Source organism: Arvicola amphibius, chromosome 6 (genome assembly GCF_903992535.2).
Source record: "Arvicola amphibius chromosome 6, mArvAmp1.2, whole genome shotgun sequence".
Taxonomy (NCBI): domain Eukaryota; kingdom Metazoa; phylum Chordata; class Mammalia; order Rodentia; family Cricetidae; genus Arvicola; species Arvicola amphibius.
The window spans coordinates 40,582,027-40,598,748 of record NC_052052.2 but is presented as its reverse complement, the minus strand read 5'-3'; the positions used below and the strand labels follow the sequence as shown (position 1 = coordinate 40,598,748).

Sequence of the window (16,722 nt, the reverse complement as noted above, 5' to 3'; positions counted from 1 at the left end):
GAGAGGCCCTTCTTGTCTTCAGTCTCTTCTCCAAAGAGAGATCATTTTTAGAAGGAGAATGGATATGGGAAAATGCTTATAGAATATTTTTGCTAGGACGCATTTTTGAGACTCTTAACAGAAAAAAATGGGTGTGTGAGTGTGTGTGTGTGAGTGTGTGTGTGTGAGTAATGCTTGCTGGAGAGAACTTTCTGTCTTGCTGGGTTCCTTTAAAGGCCTTTCTTGCACTGGTGCCCGTCATCTGCAAATCAAGTCCTGCACAGCCCTGCTGATTGCTGTAGCTCACACAACCTGTGCTTCATTGTTGACTGGAAGCATTTCACGTGATGCTTTGCATATTGCCTCCGTCCTTCCCAACCACAATCGTGTTTTACCCACAATGCCTTGCCCCTATATAAAAGGCTTTAGTTAGAGTCAGGGCTACATTTGGAAAGGACAGGGAAGGTAAAAAGGACGGGAGAAACAGACCCTTTCTTGGTATCTTAACCTGGTCTTTTTGGTTTCAATATCTCAGTGGCTTCTACATTGTTTTCCTTTACAGCTGTGGGGCTGTGGGGTAGAGAGGATGACACCTATTTGAAAGGTGAGAACACTGAGGCCCACAGGTGGGGTAGCATCTGCAGCTCTGGGAACTGGCACTCTGGCATATCTCTCAACTCCCGTGAGAGAAAGGAAACTCTGCAGGTTCTTCAGAGTCAGGCCAGGCAGTCTGAGAGAAGAGCAGCTTCCTCCCAAGTCTCCTTAGGATGCCCTCCTAGGAGCGTCATTGAGGAACCGACACCTTCTTCCTCCGAGGCCGCCTCCTGCCAAAACATCCCCCGCCCCGACTACAACCCTTTGAATATGTGGCGTCCAGCCCCATCCACTCAGGCTTATTAGAAACAGACTAGCAGAGATACCAATGGAAGCATATTTATTGGCTGTGTTGGAAATGCTAAGACACCAGCCGCTATGGGTGGGATGACGGGGAAGTTAGCTCACCGCTCTGAGCCTCCACTTTCCTCCTTGAGACTGACTTAGCACAAGAGCGGTTTAGGACGGAGACAGTAATGTGTTGGATGTTCTCGGCCTCTGGATTTTTATTTGCATGGGAGTGATAATGTCCATCGCAGGGTCAGTAAAACAGGGTGTGAAGATGCTATAGAGACTGAAAAGTTAGGTCATTTTTATTAATACTCGCAGGGTAACATGCTAGTGACAGTGATCCTGGCAGATTGAGGAGGGAAAAAGCTTTGAGTTTTTAGTGTTAAATGTGAAGGGCACTAATTCTGGTGCACTGGGCGGGAGAGGCCAAGAGGCGCTGTGCTGTGGGTCTTCCTTGACTGCTGCTACCCAGTGAAGCGAGGGAAGACTGCAGTGCTTGGTGTGGGGTCAGGGTTCAAATGGCGTGCCTGTTGCCTTGGACAGACCTTAAGCACGTGAAGGGATTGAGCTAATGAATATTTCCAGGTCAGGACCCGGAGGGACTAGGCACGGGGTGACATCATGAGCTAACACCGTCATTGTTTGTGATAAGAATCATTGTCTGTTTATGACCAAGTCCCACTTATCCAGATTCCAAGCAGCTGAGAAGGCCAAATTACCAAATCCTGCATTTTTAGCATTATTATTAAACACCTGACACTTTTTTCTACGACCCGGAAAGAAGGAAAACAGCCAGGCTTTCCCCATAGGCCAGCTTTCTGGCCATGGCCGGTGATGCCTACTCCGCGCGGGCCTTCACAGTGTTCAGAATGTAGCCATGCACTCTCCTTCGTCTGGCTTTGCCCGCCTCTTGGGCTCTTCTGACGGAACAGATCTCCGAAGCGCTTGAATTGGATGGGGCACACACTGACTCTCGGGAGACTGACTCCTTTTTTATAGATTAGTGCGTGGCGGCTCCGGGATCTGCTCAGAGCTACGGACAGTGAATGGCACCTCCGACTCCAGGACTTTATAGTTCTGAAACTTGTCCCGTCTCCATGTGCACACTTGAGTTTAGAGCTGGCATTTGTAAGTAGGGCCTTCCAAACATCCCCAGAGAATTTAACTGCATTTGGTTTTTGTATGTCTCCTGTCTTAAATGTCTGGGACTTGGTAATCGTCACTACGCCATGTCTCGAAGACTTTGTAGTTTACAGATGATTCCATCTGCTCGAACCGGGTAATGATGGTACTGCTTAATTCATAGCAACTCGGTGCGCCCCCCCCCCTTTTTTTTTTACCGTGTCCCGTACACAGCAAGCGAAAGGGGAGATTGACGGTCACCACAAATGTGAACTCTGCCATTAATACAAACAGTCCCCGTATCATGGTTGGACATTTCTAAAAGCGGTCAGTCCGGTTGTTTAAAAAGCAAAACAAAAACCCCAAACAAATAAAACAACAACAACAAAGCAATTCTAGGCCAATTTTGACGTCAGGCTGCTGGTGTGCAGCGGGGCGGGATGATTTCAGTGTGCTATCTGCCTGAGTTTTTTTTTCCAGCATGTTCTGAGGAGGTCAGGAAAGGCCAGCACATCTGTAATAGGAAGGTGTAAGTTATTTTTAAAGCATTTTCCCCCTCTGGCTCTGGTGGGCAATTTGCTTTGCATTTCATCCATTTTAAAGTGCTGGTCCTGGGATCCGGAAATAATCAGATCCAAATTTTTTCAGTGCTTGAGGTTTCAAATAAGGAGGAAGAAAACCTGCTGGCCAAATGTCAGGCTCACTGAGACAAAGAGAAACAAGTGTGTGTGTGTGTGTGTGTGGGTATACAGGCTAGAGAGGAACATGTTGCGTCTACAGTCACAAGAGTTATGCGTCCGACAAATCTTTTATAGACGTGTAGCGGAAATGTAATTCCCGAAGATTCCCTTCAAATTCTGTGCAGCTAGAATTTCTCTCCCTTTTCTGCCTTCCAGCCTCTCTAGAAGCTGTTAAGACTTGGCTGGCAAAATGGAAAGGGTGCCATCACCTAAGATCGTGCCTCAGTTGGGGCCTTGTTTCTACACAGTTTACCTGCAGTGCACTTAGCTGGCCCAAGGTTGCAGGACTCTTGGCTGTGTAATCTGATAGGGTGTGTTGCTCTGTCATTGTGACTTTTCCTATGCTGTGGTTTTTCTCCACACATTTGAAAAGGAAACTATCCCGACTCAGTTACTCATCTCCTGCATTTCATTTGCGTGAGAAGCGAAGTGGACCAGCACACTTATTTTTAAAGCGTGTTAAAATCCCATTACGGGCCTAAGTGCACGAACCATTTAAAAGCCATATTCTTATGTTCTTTGCTCTGGAGGTTGCATAATTATCATTTTCTTCGGTTTTATTTCATGGAGTTTGGCCAGCATCCTAGAGGAGAGGAGAAACTTAACTTTGGAATAGGGGTTTCAGTCCTTTTTTGGATAGAATTAGAAACAAAAAACAACAAACAAACAAACTTTATTTAGAAGTTGACCATTGCTAACTGTGTGTGGCTTTTACTTAAAGAAGAGAATTTTCTTGGGAATTTTGATGTTGATACAGGGACACGATGTGTGCTCATACACACACATACACAAATCAAAGTTAAATGATATACCCGTGGTTTGCTAATATTTTTCCCCCAGACTAGATTTTAGTGGCAATTAGTTTGGGCCTAAAGAGTCATGTTGTGTCTTTAGGAAAGGGCTAGTTTATTCTTGTGTGTAAAAAGCACAAAATGTTCGATTCAAAGGAGAAAAGTAATCAAAAACACTGTGGTGGGCTTTGAAAAGTTTGACTGAATAATACAAACACAGGCTGTGATTCTAGGCCAGGAAAAAAAAACAAAAAACAACACCCCCCCCCCCCCAAGACTTGTGAAGTATCGGTACTGTTGTATTCCCGGCGCTCCTGATTCTGGCCGCTTGTTTGTCAACTGCCGCTGCCCAAATTAATAGTTTACAATGAGAAAAAAAAAAAGTTTTCAGCGTTGGAAGCAAAGTCCGGGCCCTGACAGCTGAGTTACTGAGTAAGGATGGCAGAAGAGGAGGGGGCTGTTTTGTGGCTGCTTGGGTCTCCCAAAGCCTTATTTATAAGAAACCGAAAGAAAACAGGCTGCTACGCTGGAGTGGGGGTGGAGAGAACGCAGCCCTCACCCGGGGTCTTACAGTTTCCAGTCACTGAGTGCATCTGTTTTCTCCTTTCCTGTCTTCCCCTTAAACTCTAAAGCATTGTTCCTTCAGAAGGTTCCGGCTGAGCGGGAGGACTGGGTTAGCATTATGAGCTGCGTTTTTAAAGGCAGTGTTTTGAGTCAGATGCATGGAGAGGAGCCTTCAGCCTGTGAACTGAAGGGTGCATTTCCTGTAGGGCCTGAATTTATTTGGTGATTAGGGTTGAGCTGCCTAGAGCCCACACTTGCGCCATAGTACAACTTTGATGCACAGGGACTAGGCCTTTTCTTTCTGCCTTGGTTTCCCCTCTGTAAAAGGGGAACAGTTCCATTGGATGATCCGTATCCCTTTTGTGCTCTGAATCCCCAGGACCCCACATTGCCTAAACGAGAGTTGGGAGGATCTTGGGCTTTGAAATAGTCTCTATTATCTGTAGGCCAGACTAGGGCTTTTGACTGGGCCTTCTGAGTCCTGACCGCAGAATGTGAATGTAGAAGGAAAAAGGAGGCACAGTTACCTTTATTGAGCACCTACTGTGTACCGGGCCAGACATGGTACAGCTGTGAGTACATTTAATCATGTCTGGCATCCCTACGTGAGAAGCAGATGGAGGAACGAGCTAGGAAAGTGCCTTGTCCAATGTTGGGCAGGCAGGAAGTAGTGAGCCTTGCATTTGAACCATATTGTCTGAAAGCAAGGCCAGTATTTCCCCTAGAGCACATACTCTTGTGGGACAGCATTTTATAAAACTTGGGGTTCCCCTTACTGAGTTCTCAGCTAGCAGGCCAACCTGAGGTTTTAGGGACCTGTGCTTGGTTATGTATTGCTCTCCACACCCCCCCCCCTCCACACACACACATTGGGAGGAGGTGGGTTCCCAGTGTGATTGTGTCCTCAGTAAGCTGGGGTCTTGTGAGGACTCTCAGGCTGGCTATGGAGGCTCGCTTCTCTGAAGCAAGGGCAGGACCCCGCCCTCCCACCCCACCCAGGGGTTATTACAGGTTATAACCTCTGGCGGAGGCCATCTCGTGGTGTGGAGGAATTCCTTGCAGAGGCCAGTGGCTCAGAGATCTGGGGAGCAGGTCCTTTTGTTTTTAGCACCTGGTAAGATAAAGGTGGGCTTGCCAGTGTGGGCACACCGGGGACCTAACTGACCGTGAGAATTTGCTTTAGAAATGGATCCTTTGTGTCAAGTGATGAGCTGGTCAGAGGAAGCCCAGAGGTCTCCTTCCAGGCCAAGTCTGGCCTTGTACCATATGTTCATGAGACGGTCGTCCCACTTACTCGGGGACTGGACTGCAAGAGTCTTCCCGGTTGGTTCCCTGTTGACACTGGTTCTGAAAGGGAGCATGCGAAGCGGCATCAGGGGTGTGGCTCATGCTTTTCCTATTTGTGTCTTTTTAGCCGCCCACCACCTTACGTTTTTAGACGCAGTTGCTTTTGTTTTTAAATTGCTGGAAAATAGAGCCCTAGAAAGAAACCAAGGACCCTGAGCCCGACTCGAGAAAGACAGATCCCATTTGCTGTTTTAAGCTCTCGGGAGGGCTGGGGATAGGGTTTACTTTGGAACGCTGTTGGACCGTCTGAATTACTTCTCTGAGTGCTGGGTATTTAATACCTAGTAGAAGTTTGTATAAGAACTGATGATGTATTTTGCCGACTTTCCAACCCTGTAAATAAATTACACGTGCCGGCAGAGGCTGCCAGGATCCACTGTGTCAACTGAAGCTTAATTTTTATCCCAAACCACTTAATACTTTTGTCCAAGTGAGCACAGCAAAGGGGCGAGCGTCAGCCCGTCCCAGATGAAGGACGCCAGCGCTGGGCCCGGCCTCCGCGGAGTTGAGATTTTGCCGTAGCTTTTGTGATTAGGTGGCGGTGTCCATGCTCTCCTCAGGGCAGATAATGATAATATGATTTTAAGTGTATTATAAAATGAAACTGGATGGCTTCCACTCCCGGTGAGCCTGGCTCACCTCCCTCCTCTAGAGGAAAAGGCTGAAACTGTGTCTTTTTATCTTAATACTGCTGTGCATTTTATCCCATTTGAGTTGCAAAGCCCAGGTAATATCATTGGCATTTCCAGTGCGAAACAAAACAGGGGTTCTGATTTGGACACACTATTAAATATTTCATGCTTCAACCAAACTCAATTCTTTTTTTTTTCCTATAATAAGTTTAAATATTAATTCTCTGGAATGTCAGATGCCTAAAGCGAGGCATTTAGTGATCCGCAGTTTCAAGTGTCTCGAGGAAGGGTTATGAAACAGGATATTTCTCTGGGAGGGGTGAGCAGCGCGTTTGAGAGATATCTGAGTTCAAGGCAGCGTCTTCTGATTTACTTTTTAAAGGGAAAAGGTCATAAAAGAAGTCGCTTTATGTGCTGAAGGATTAAGTGGCTTAGGCTGAAACAACAGCAGGGGACTTTACTGGTTCCCCCCCCCCCCCGTTATATTTTAACAATGCTTTTTGGGGGAGGGGGCGGGTCATTTTCCCGCCTGCTTGTCTCCCTTCTCTCTGGGCCCCCCCTCAGCCAGATGGCTTTAATTCCAACCAAATCCCACGCTGAGGCCAAATGATTGATCAAACAGTCATTTGTACTTACGTAGCGCTTTGTGAGACTATGTCCGCAGTGTAGCTTCTCGTGGGGCCTGCGGAGGGGATGCTTTCAGGCAGCCTACAGCACTGGGAGGGGTGGGGGGTCCAGGGATGGATGGAGAGAGCCCACATCCTGCACTGTGAATCCTCGGAACTTCTTGTTTCAGGCCTTTCTAATATCGCCAGGCCTAGGCGGCAAGGGTATTCGGGCTTCTTCGACACGAGTGGCCCCGTAGTTAGACAGCTAGTGCCCGCCGATGGAGCTGCTGCCTAATGGGGTCTAGGTGTAGCCTAATCTTACATGCTCTTTAATGTCAGCTAGTGTTTTCCGAGCAGAGCAACACAGGCATCTATGTGGGCAGACACAGATTTGTCCTACAGACTGTCCTCACGGACGCTTTAACAATCTTGACCTGCCAGTCAGTGGGAAGACCAGGGCCCTTTCTGGCTGGCTCCACCATCATCTCTGGCTAGTTCCCGTGGCACTGCAGACTTTCTTGTTGCGTACCCCTAAGTGGAGTTTTTCTCTGCCCTTCTTTCCTTCTAAACCACAAAATTCTTTTATTCATCGTTGTGCACCCTTAAATCGTCTTGGGGAACAAGGGAGGAGACAGAGAGTGCTCAGATGCTTGCTGTTGTACACTTGTGCCCAGCGCTAGGTCTAATCTGAAGTGCTCGTGAAGTGTCTGAGGTATTGGTTGAGGAATGTGATCTGAAACAGGCTACCAGGTTCAGATCGTGACTTGGTGATCTCAGCACACCTGTCCATGAATTGGGGATAATGACAGTTACAGTTTCAGCGGGCTGTGATAAGGGATGATGGGTCATCACAAGTATAAGTGTATAAAACAGACGGGCTCCTAATGAATGCTCATTAATAATTACAGCTGCTGTCACCGTGGCTCCTGCTGTAAACGGCATGGGGATCTCTGGGAACGGCTTTGCCTCCTTCCTTTCTACCATGCTGACCCCACTTAATCTTTCCTGCCAGCTTAGGAGCCACCTCATCACAGAAGCCTTTCTCCCACCCCCCTTCCTTCCTAGATCTGTTCACACTCTGTGGCAGTAATTACTTAGGTGAATTTGAGGACAGGGATGGCGCCTCGTTGTCCCTGTGTCCCAGATGCTAAACACAGACCCAACTCGGGATGGGTGACCAAGAGATTGGAAACTGGTGACTCAGTTGCTACTCTCAGGGAGTCTTGAACTGTGAACAAGAGTGCTCAATGCTCCTGTTTTCTTTCTCTAAGGATAGACATACAAAAGTCCTCTGTGAGAAAGATTGATTTTATTATTGATTAATGTGTATGTGCACGTTAGTGTAGTACTTGAGGAGGCCAGAAGAGGGCGCCAGATCCCTTGGAACTGGAGTTAGAGGAGGTTTGTGAGCTGTTATGTGGGTGCTGGGAAACTGAACTCGGGTTCTCTGGAAGAGCAGCCAGTGCTCTTAACCATGGAGTCATCTCTCCAGTCCCCAGCAAATGCTCTCTGTATGTTGGTGATCCAGTGAGGTGCTGAGTGATCCTCTTAGGCAGACAGTCTTACTCTCTCCTAGTGTCATCTTAGGATCTTCACAGTGAGCTCTGTCTTGATCTGTTGGGTGGCCTTCGCAAGTCTTCCCACTCTTCTGGGCTGCCCCCTTTCCCTTCCTTGTTGGGAATCGCAGACTTCAGGGGTGGCAGACTTTATGGTTGCAAGTCTCTGGCGTGGCCAGGCTACAGGCCAGGTAGAGGACTCCATTCTGTGCCAGGAACTCATTGGTTAGCTAGTCTTGCTGAGTCTCAAAAGACAAGGTGGAGAACAATAGAGGATGATCCTTACACGGCTCCCTGGCCTCTACGTGTGAGCATATGCACCCCCACTTACATAAACATGTATGTGTACTTGCACGCACACACAGAATCTGTGCACATGAGCAGAGAATTGGTGGTTAGTACACATGTGACCCTGATTGCCCTAAGATGAAGGATTTCAGATTAGGATTGGAACCGAGACCCAGAATAGATGATGGTGACTCTCAGATGCTGCCAGAGTGGATGATGATTTATACTTAGGTCCAGTGCAGGCAAAAATTAGGTAGCGCTCCTGGGATGGTAGTGGCTTTCTGACCCCTCTCTGTGCGCTACTGCGAACTTTATAGCCACATAAGTTTAAGAGGGGTCATGTTACTTGGAGAAAGGTAGCTATGGGACTTCGGAGTCAGAACTACACATTATACAGGTTCGTTGGACTCCGTGCCTCTGTCTTCTTCCTCTGTTAAGTGGAGACCGTTTCTGTTTAGAGAGTTGACTTGGAGAGAGATGAGAAGTCTGTAGACCTACGGAGTAGGGACTAGCATGTTGCAGGTGTGTCCGTTGCTGAGCAGGTGTGGCTCTGGGTCCCTTTGAGGGGCAGATCTAGGTCTAGTTCCTAGACTGACTGATCGCTGCTGTCTCCTCTACACACACGGTGGTCTGCCTTTACTCTGCCGTCTTTCTTGGTGCAATTAGGAGTCTGGTTAGGGTTGGCATTCCAGCTGTGGAGGACACAGGTCTGGTTGGCTGGTTTCTAGGTTTTACATTGGGATGGAGAACGGTCAGGGATAGCGACCCTTCGTTGATGTGGTTGTGGGTGGCATCAGCTCACCTTGACAACAGGTACTGGCCTCGGGTCAGCCCAAGACGCACATGCAGCTGGTAGTGACTGGTGTCTCTTAGGAAGGGAGGAGGCTTGGTTATGGGGTGGGATCCAGAGGTGTAGATACTCCCCCGCCTTGCCCTGCCCCTGCCTCAATTTAGTGAGCTGGGAATTGCTGTCTGGCTTCAGCATTCTGCTGAACTTTCTTGATTCTTTCTTTTGAGTTAAGGAGCTCCCACGGCTCTGCTCCTCACAGGCCTGTGTGGCCTGCCTCTGTGGTATCAAAGGCTGGCATTTGTCGATCCCTGCGGGGAGTAAGTCTTCTCTGTAGCTATTCCGTTCTCTTCATTTGCCTCTTGAGAGGCGAGTGTCACCCTTCTCGTTTTTACAGATAGGAAAATGGGCCCAGAGGGGACAAGTGCCCGAAAGCTGTGGAGTGGTGGCTGCAGGTTGACCTGTCTTTCTCTCCCCTTGACCGCCTCCTGGGGCGTCTCTTCTTCAGTCTCATTCCTCACCTTTGAGAAACTTCCCCCTTTTAACTGGGGGGAACCTCGGCCTCCCTCCTCTCCTGACCAGGCTTTGGGGTTTCTCCCAGGAAGAGGCAGTCTCTCAGAGCTCCAAGTTTTCTTTCCCAGGGTGCTCCTGAGGGAGGGGGCCTGGGATGACTCACTGGTGGAGCTGGTTCAGAGGATGGAATCCTACAGGATGCCGGCAACGTGATGGTTTCCTCTCCAGTGAAGGGGTGCTTCCTGAACAGATTGGAGGCTTTACCCTCCTTGAATACCTGCTGTTCAGGTATCAGGTCTAACCGTGGACACTGGTGGACTAACAGAGCTCATAGCCTGGTGGGCAAGTGCATGGCGGGTGAGTACTGCTGACTCCTCGGCACATAGGGTCCCAGCCCTCCTGTGTGTTCTCTTCTCAGTTTCTTTGCTAAGCAGACTCCCGACCTTTCCCTGCTGTCAGATGATGACCCCAGCCTTGGTTTGCTCAGCATGAAATGGACATATTTACTGGCTCCCCTGATGGAGCGTGGGGGAAGGTCAGCGGGGGTCAGGGTGGGAAGGATCACTAGGCGAGGGAGGCTTGAGCCCAGAGAGGGCCTTCTGAGGACAAGTGGGAACTTGGGTCTGCAGAACGGTCCTTTGCCGGGTGCTGGAGGTGGAACACACCCAGGACAGCCTGTCCTGGATTGGGGGCTACCTTGACCAGCGCTCCCTCCTTCTAACCCCTCCTAGTTCTTGCTGTTTAAGCTGCTTTGGGTGCTGTACACCAGGGATATAGAAGAGCTGTTTGCCGTTGTTTGATATTGGCCAGGCAGGCAGGGACCCTTCTCATCCTACCCGATGTCTTCAGTATTCTAGAGCCATCATTTACTGGGCGTTGCCAGCCACTCCAGCACCCTTTTTTAAAAAAAATGGATCCTCATGCCAGGCGGTGGTGGCGCACGCCTTTAATCCCAGCACTCCTGAGGCAGAGGCAGGCAGATCTCTATGAGTTCGAGGCCAGCCTGGTCCACAGTGAGTTCCAGGATAACAGGACTGTTTCACAGAGAAACCCTGTCTCCGAGAACTAAAATAAATAAATAAATAAATAAATAAATAAATAAATAAAAAAAAAAAGGATTCTCTTGTTGAATATCATGAGTACCCTGTGATATACATTTAATTCTCCTTAAGAATTGATTACATAGAGTTAACAATGCAGTCTTTAAATTGTTTTAACTATGTTTCAGTGCTCAGTCGGCACAGGCCAGAGGCTGCACAACGGACAGTGCCACTTGGGAATGCTTTCATGTTTGCAGACAGTTCTGCCGGACCGCGCTAGACGGCTCTGCCGGACCTCACTAGATGGTTTTACCAGGCCATGCTAGACAGCTCTGCCCGACTGCGCTAGGCTTTCCTCTTGGAATTTTCTCTTATCTACTTCCTGATGCTCTCATACTCGAGGCTCTATGTCCGTGGCCTCTGCTTGCAGAACATCTCGCTAAGGTGGGCAGGGGGACATACCAGCTTCGTTCCTGTTGGGGACACAGATGTGAGTCCATGGTTCTATGTGCTCTGCTCCCAGAGTTCATGGAACGGTAGTGATGAGAGACCGGGCCAGGCTTCCTTGAGAGGCCCTGGTGGGAGGGAAGCGGCCCAAAGGGTGTGGTGGTCTCTGTACCCTGTCCCTAAGCTGAGAATGACCTGTGCGGCACCTAACAGTGGTGGGCTCTGGTTTTATCCTTGTTTCCGACTTCTAGCGAATTGCTTGGCCTTATTCCTAATCCTTATTTGGGAAGTGACTGGCCTTTTAAAGATAATTTAATTTATTAATCCTTATTTTTCCGCTCATTTAAGTAATACAGAAAGTTTGGAAGCTGTAGAAAGATGTCAAACAATTCTTGGCGTATCCTCCCACTCCTTACAGTGACTATCACTTACAGTTTGCTATATTTCTTTTAAGCTTTGTTCATGTCTAATTACTAAATTAGTATATTTTTATATTACTGAGATATTATCTATCCTGAATATAGCCTTAAACACTTACTTGTAATCATTTTCCTGTTACTAAAACTCTTGGTAAACATCCAAAAATGTGTTAAATTTTATTGATTAGCCTATTTTGAATAGGTGACACATTAAAATGTTTTCAAATTCAGAATCTCCAAAAGAGTCCTCAGGGAGCCCCTCTTTCTTTGTTTTTTTCACCTGTGTCTGACACCCTATCCCCAAACTAGTGATATCTTAAGTTTACCTGGCCTCTCAGAGCCACCTTCCGTGTGTGAAAACAAACATATATGTGTGAATTACATGTGCATGGTTTTTACAGTTGCCTGCTAGTGTAGAGAGCCAGAGCTGGAGGGCACGTCTTCCTGCAGCGGTCCTTCTGCAGGGAAGCTACGGGGTCTGCTGGGTCGTAGCACCTAGGAGAGGGGGCCCTTTTCACAGCTACAGACAGCGCCTTCTCAGAGAACATACCGCCTGCATCCTCACCTGGGCTTCGGAATTCTTTTCCTCATTTGGAGGTGGGAAGTACATCTGGTTATCGGTTCATTTGACTTGGGTCTGATTTTGAGTATGGCGGAGCTGACATTGAGTCTGTTTTCACAGTTCCTATCTCTCTTGCTGAATATTTTGCTTTCTAGTAGCTTGGTTGGCAGGGTGCTTGCCTAAATCATGTGGGGCTCCGGGTTCGAGCCCCAGTACCACCAAATAATAAATAAATAAATAAGTCCTCTTCTGTCATGAAGAGCAAGCCTGTTCTTGACATTTTGTCCACATTTTAATGAGTCTGTTGCTTCAACGAGTTCTTTGTGATGTTTTGAAACACATCAAAAATTCTTTTTATAGCTAAATTGCCCGGACTTTCCTTTGCCAGTGTCTCCATTGCTTTCTGCTTTGTCACTCACCGGGTCTCATTGTTTGTTGTTATTGCTATTTGCAGTAACTTGTTTTATTAATGTTTTAAAATAAAAAAAATTATTTTTAGCGAAGTCATGCCAAACACAGCTTTAAAAGTAAGCCAGCGTGATGAAGCCTGAGGAGAAGCTGGGTCTACACAGCACCCCCCTCCCCTCCCAGGCAGCCTTCAGCCAGGGCGACAGTGAGGGCTACCTCCAGGGGGCACCAGCATATGCGAGCTTGTGTGGCATGGTGGCTCGGCCTTGGATTCACTTAGTTATTTTCTAGCATTTCCCCCCATACATATCAGCTTGAGTCATGAAACTGTTAACAGGGAACCCTCCCATTGTGACTCAGCGGATCCCACACACCGTTCATCTGATTCCTCTAGCAGTCCGTGGTGTACCTGTCATTATCTAATCTGTAGGTGAAGGAACAGACGAGAGAGGACAAACCGCTTGTCCAGGGTTACAGGGCTGGCGAGTGGGCGAGGGTTAGGTCTCTTTAAAACAGACTTGGCAGCGATGTGGTCCTCACTGCTCAAGTCCCGCTGCAGCTGAGGAAGATTTAGTTCTGAAGATTTAATTCTCTCAAGCCCCAGTCTTCCACCTGCCGGCCTTTGCCTCCACCCTGGCCTAGGGCCTTGAGTTTATTTTGAGCCCGTGTGGCGTTGGGGCTGTGTGTGATGAGAGCTTGTCTCTTCGGTTCTGGTAGACCCCTAGGACAGCAGGCATGATGGTGGTGCTGGCTGCGCTATTCTGAAGTGTGACTCAACTCTGGTTTGAGAGTATTGCCCAGTATGCACTGGGGGAGGAAAGATAGAGATGGAAGAGCCCGAGGAGAGGGATTTCTGTGGAAGGCTGCACGTGGCAGGGATGTCTTCCTACTCATGCCAAGTGGCAGAAGGGATACCTCCTCATGAAGCTGTAAGAGGACCACACAGGGAACATGGCATGGCCAGCATGCCAGAGGGATGGAGCGACAGGTGGGAGGATCCACGTGTGGCAGTAGTGAGAAAGACTGTGGTTGGGGCTGCTCTAGCAGAGTGGGCAGAGGACTTTCTCTGGAGGTTGTTGTCAAGACCACCTTGCTCCAGAGGGCTTCTTGCCGGGCAGAAGTAAGAGGCTGGAAGTAAGAGGTGGTCGCAGCTGTCTGCTGACCCAGGAACTCACAGAAGTACCCCAGCGGCACAGTCCAGCCTAGAGGACAACTCTGCCTGCTGCTCGGTGGACAGTCAGACCTGGAACAGCCTGTTCTCTGCCTGGCTTCAAGGGGGACGATCTTAGCGGAAAGTGGTTTGGAGTTGAGATTATTAATCTGTGCGGGACATCTTAATTACTAAACTGAGGCCATTCTTAGGACGGAAAGTCCTTGGGACTAAAGATGTTCTGAGAGCTGAGAGTGACCCAGAGTATCTACGGAACTCCCAAACTCTCATAGGTACAGGGGTGGGGAGAGGGTGAGTCTGCAGGTGGAATTTTGAAAAGGGGGACCCGGAAGGGGTGGGCAGGGCAGTGACAGTGCCTCTGAGCCTATTCTCACTGGGACACGCCAATCAAGTGATCAGGTCGTTCACCTTGGGAGCCTTTCCACTCTGGTAGGACCTTTCATATTCAAGTGTTTTCCTTCTTGTTTGCGTGGTCTTGTATTTTCCCCTAATTACTCCATCACCCTGTCAGATATCCTGTCTCTCCTGCATCCTAAGCTGGTCTCGAGGATTTCTCCAAGGGTCCCCCCACCCCCACCCCCCATCTGCCCTGAGCAGGATCTTTGCATCTTGGTTCCTTGTCTGTCACATAGCCTGGATGATAGAAACAGAAAAGAGACTTTAGTATAAGAATTCTGAGTGTGTCTCAGAACTTCCTGCAAAGGTTGAAGAAGCAGGCTTGGCATCTTCAGCCCAATACAGGCTGTCCAGTGGCGCACACTGCTGTGTGTGAGTATGTGTGTGTGTATGTGTGTGTGAGAATGTGTGTGTGAGAGTGTATGTGTGAGTGTATAAGTGTGTGTGTGAGTGTGTAAGTGTGTAAGTGTATGTGTGTGTGTGTGTGTGTGTGTGTGTGTGTATGGGGGCGTGCCACAGAGAGAGTGTTTTCTTCCATCATGCCAGTTCCTGGGCTCAATCTCAGGTCATCAGACTTGGTGGCAGGCCCCTTACTCACTGAACCAACTCACCGGAGTGTTCTAATCAGCATTATGTCGGTGCTGTGGAAGGTGGGGAAGCCAGGGTTGCTTATTGTTTTCTTGCATTTTTTTTTTTTTTTTAAGTTTTAGACACGGTTTCACTGTGAAGTTCAGGCCAGCTTTGAAATGGCAGTCCTGTGCCTCCGAATGCTATGATTATAGACATGCCTGTTATCATGCCTGGCCAAATATTTTTAATTTTTTTTAACTTAACAAAATTTCACTGAGCACCTGCTGTGAGGTATGCATGCTTCTAGTTTCAGGGAACAAGGATGGCCATGGGCTTACATTCTACAGGGGAAAGTGCAGTCATCGAATGACCAGATTAAATAGTTTCCCAAATGGTGGGCCACGGTAAAGAAAGAGCAGGAAAGGGGCTCATGAACTCTTCTGCGGTGTGGTCAGTGTAGGGAAGCCACATTGCTAGTGTCTCTGGGTTTTCTGCTTGTAGAAGTGTACATGTGTGTGCATGCACATGTTGCTTGGTGTGGACTGGGGTGGGGGGTTCACCATGTAAGGTGATTTCCCCAGTTCCCCAGTAGAAGATACAACACACACACACACACACACACACACACACACACACACACACCTATTTACATCGTGTTTTCCATTTTTCTTGGTTTAGCCCCACAGTTTGCTATGGCATGTTTTCCTGATTTGTCTTTGAATAGGCCTCAATTTTGACAGTGTTAGTGAGAGCTAACACATTGCTTTGATGACTTTGCCTGAATTAGTTCATTCTCACGACCTGCAGACAGAGGAAGGTACAGGCAGTTATGATACCTATTTGATAGATGAAAAACTGAGACCCAGTGACGTTAAGAAACGGCGTGGCTGTGAAACCAGAGGGGTTTGGTTTGGCTGAGGGGCTGATCCTGTGAATTTGGAAGATGGTATCCGGTTATTCCAGTGCCCCAGGCTGATGCGACATCTAGCTCTGTGCAGACTCCTGACTCTGTACAGATTCTCTATGCCCCTCCTCCAGCCCTCCAGCCACCCCGTCTGTTTTTTAGGTTTCTAAGTACTCTGTGTGTTTGGTGTTTTGGAATTTCCCAAAGATGTGCTTTGGTGTGGGCTTTCTTTGACTGGGCTGGGTGCTCAATGGGCCCTTTATTTCCGGATAGTCATGTCTTTCAGGTTTTGTTTGTTTGTTTGTTTTAATTTTCCCAATTCCACTACTCTTTCATATTCTGGAACTCTCACTAATTGTACATTTTGCTTCTTATATTACTCTTTTAATTCTCCTATCTTTCCCCTAGTACTACTTTGTCTTTTTAATCTGTTTTCTGAGAATTTCCTGAACTTTGTCTCTCATTTTAATTTTTCACTTGAGTTATTTCAATTTGCAAAATCACCCTGTTGGTCTCATGTGGCTCCTTTTTACATTCCATCTGCTGATGTATATAATATATTGGGGTTTTATTAAACCACACTTCCCTCTATTCTCTGCCTTCCTGTTTCCATTTATACAATTCTTTCTTCCTTCCTTTCTCTCATTCCTTACCCCCTTCCCTCCCTCTTTCCCTCCTTTCTTCTTTCTTTATAGACAGGGTTTTTCTTGTGTAGCCCTGGCTGTCCTGGAACTCACTCTGTAGACCAGGCTGGCCTCAAACACCTCCCAAGTGCTGGGATTAAAGGCGTGCACCACCATGCCCAGTTACCATTTGTATAATCCTTATTCATTGACTGGTCTCCTTCGTTCCAGGCTGAGGGCTTTCCTCACCTGCTCATGCTGCCTTCTGCCTGTATGAAAGTGCCCGCTGTCCTGACCCATCACCTTCTTGGAGTCCGTGTCTCCTCCTTTCTCAGCCTAGTCCCTGTCACTGTAATCCTGCTTCTCAGCC

The 16,722-nt window shown here is 48.0% G+C and overlaps 1 protein-coding gene across 2 annotated transcripts in view; it reads left to right on the top strand.

Moving 5' to 3' along the window:
- Glis1 (GLIS family zinc finger 1) overlaps positions 1–16,722 on the top strand; it is a 189,202-nt gene that overhangs the window by 1,239 nt on the left and 171,241 nt on the right. The window lies entirely within an intron of this gene.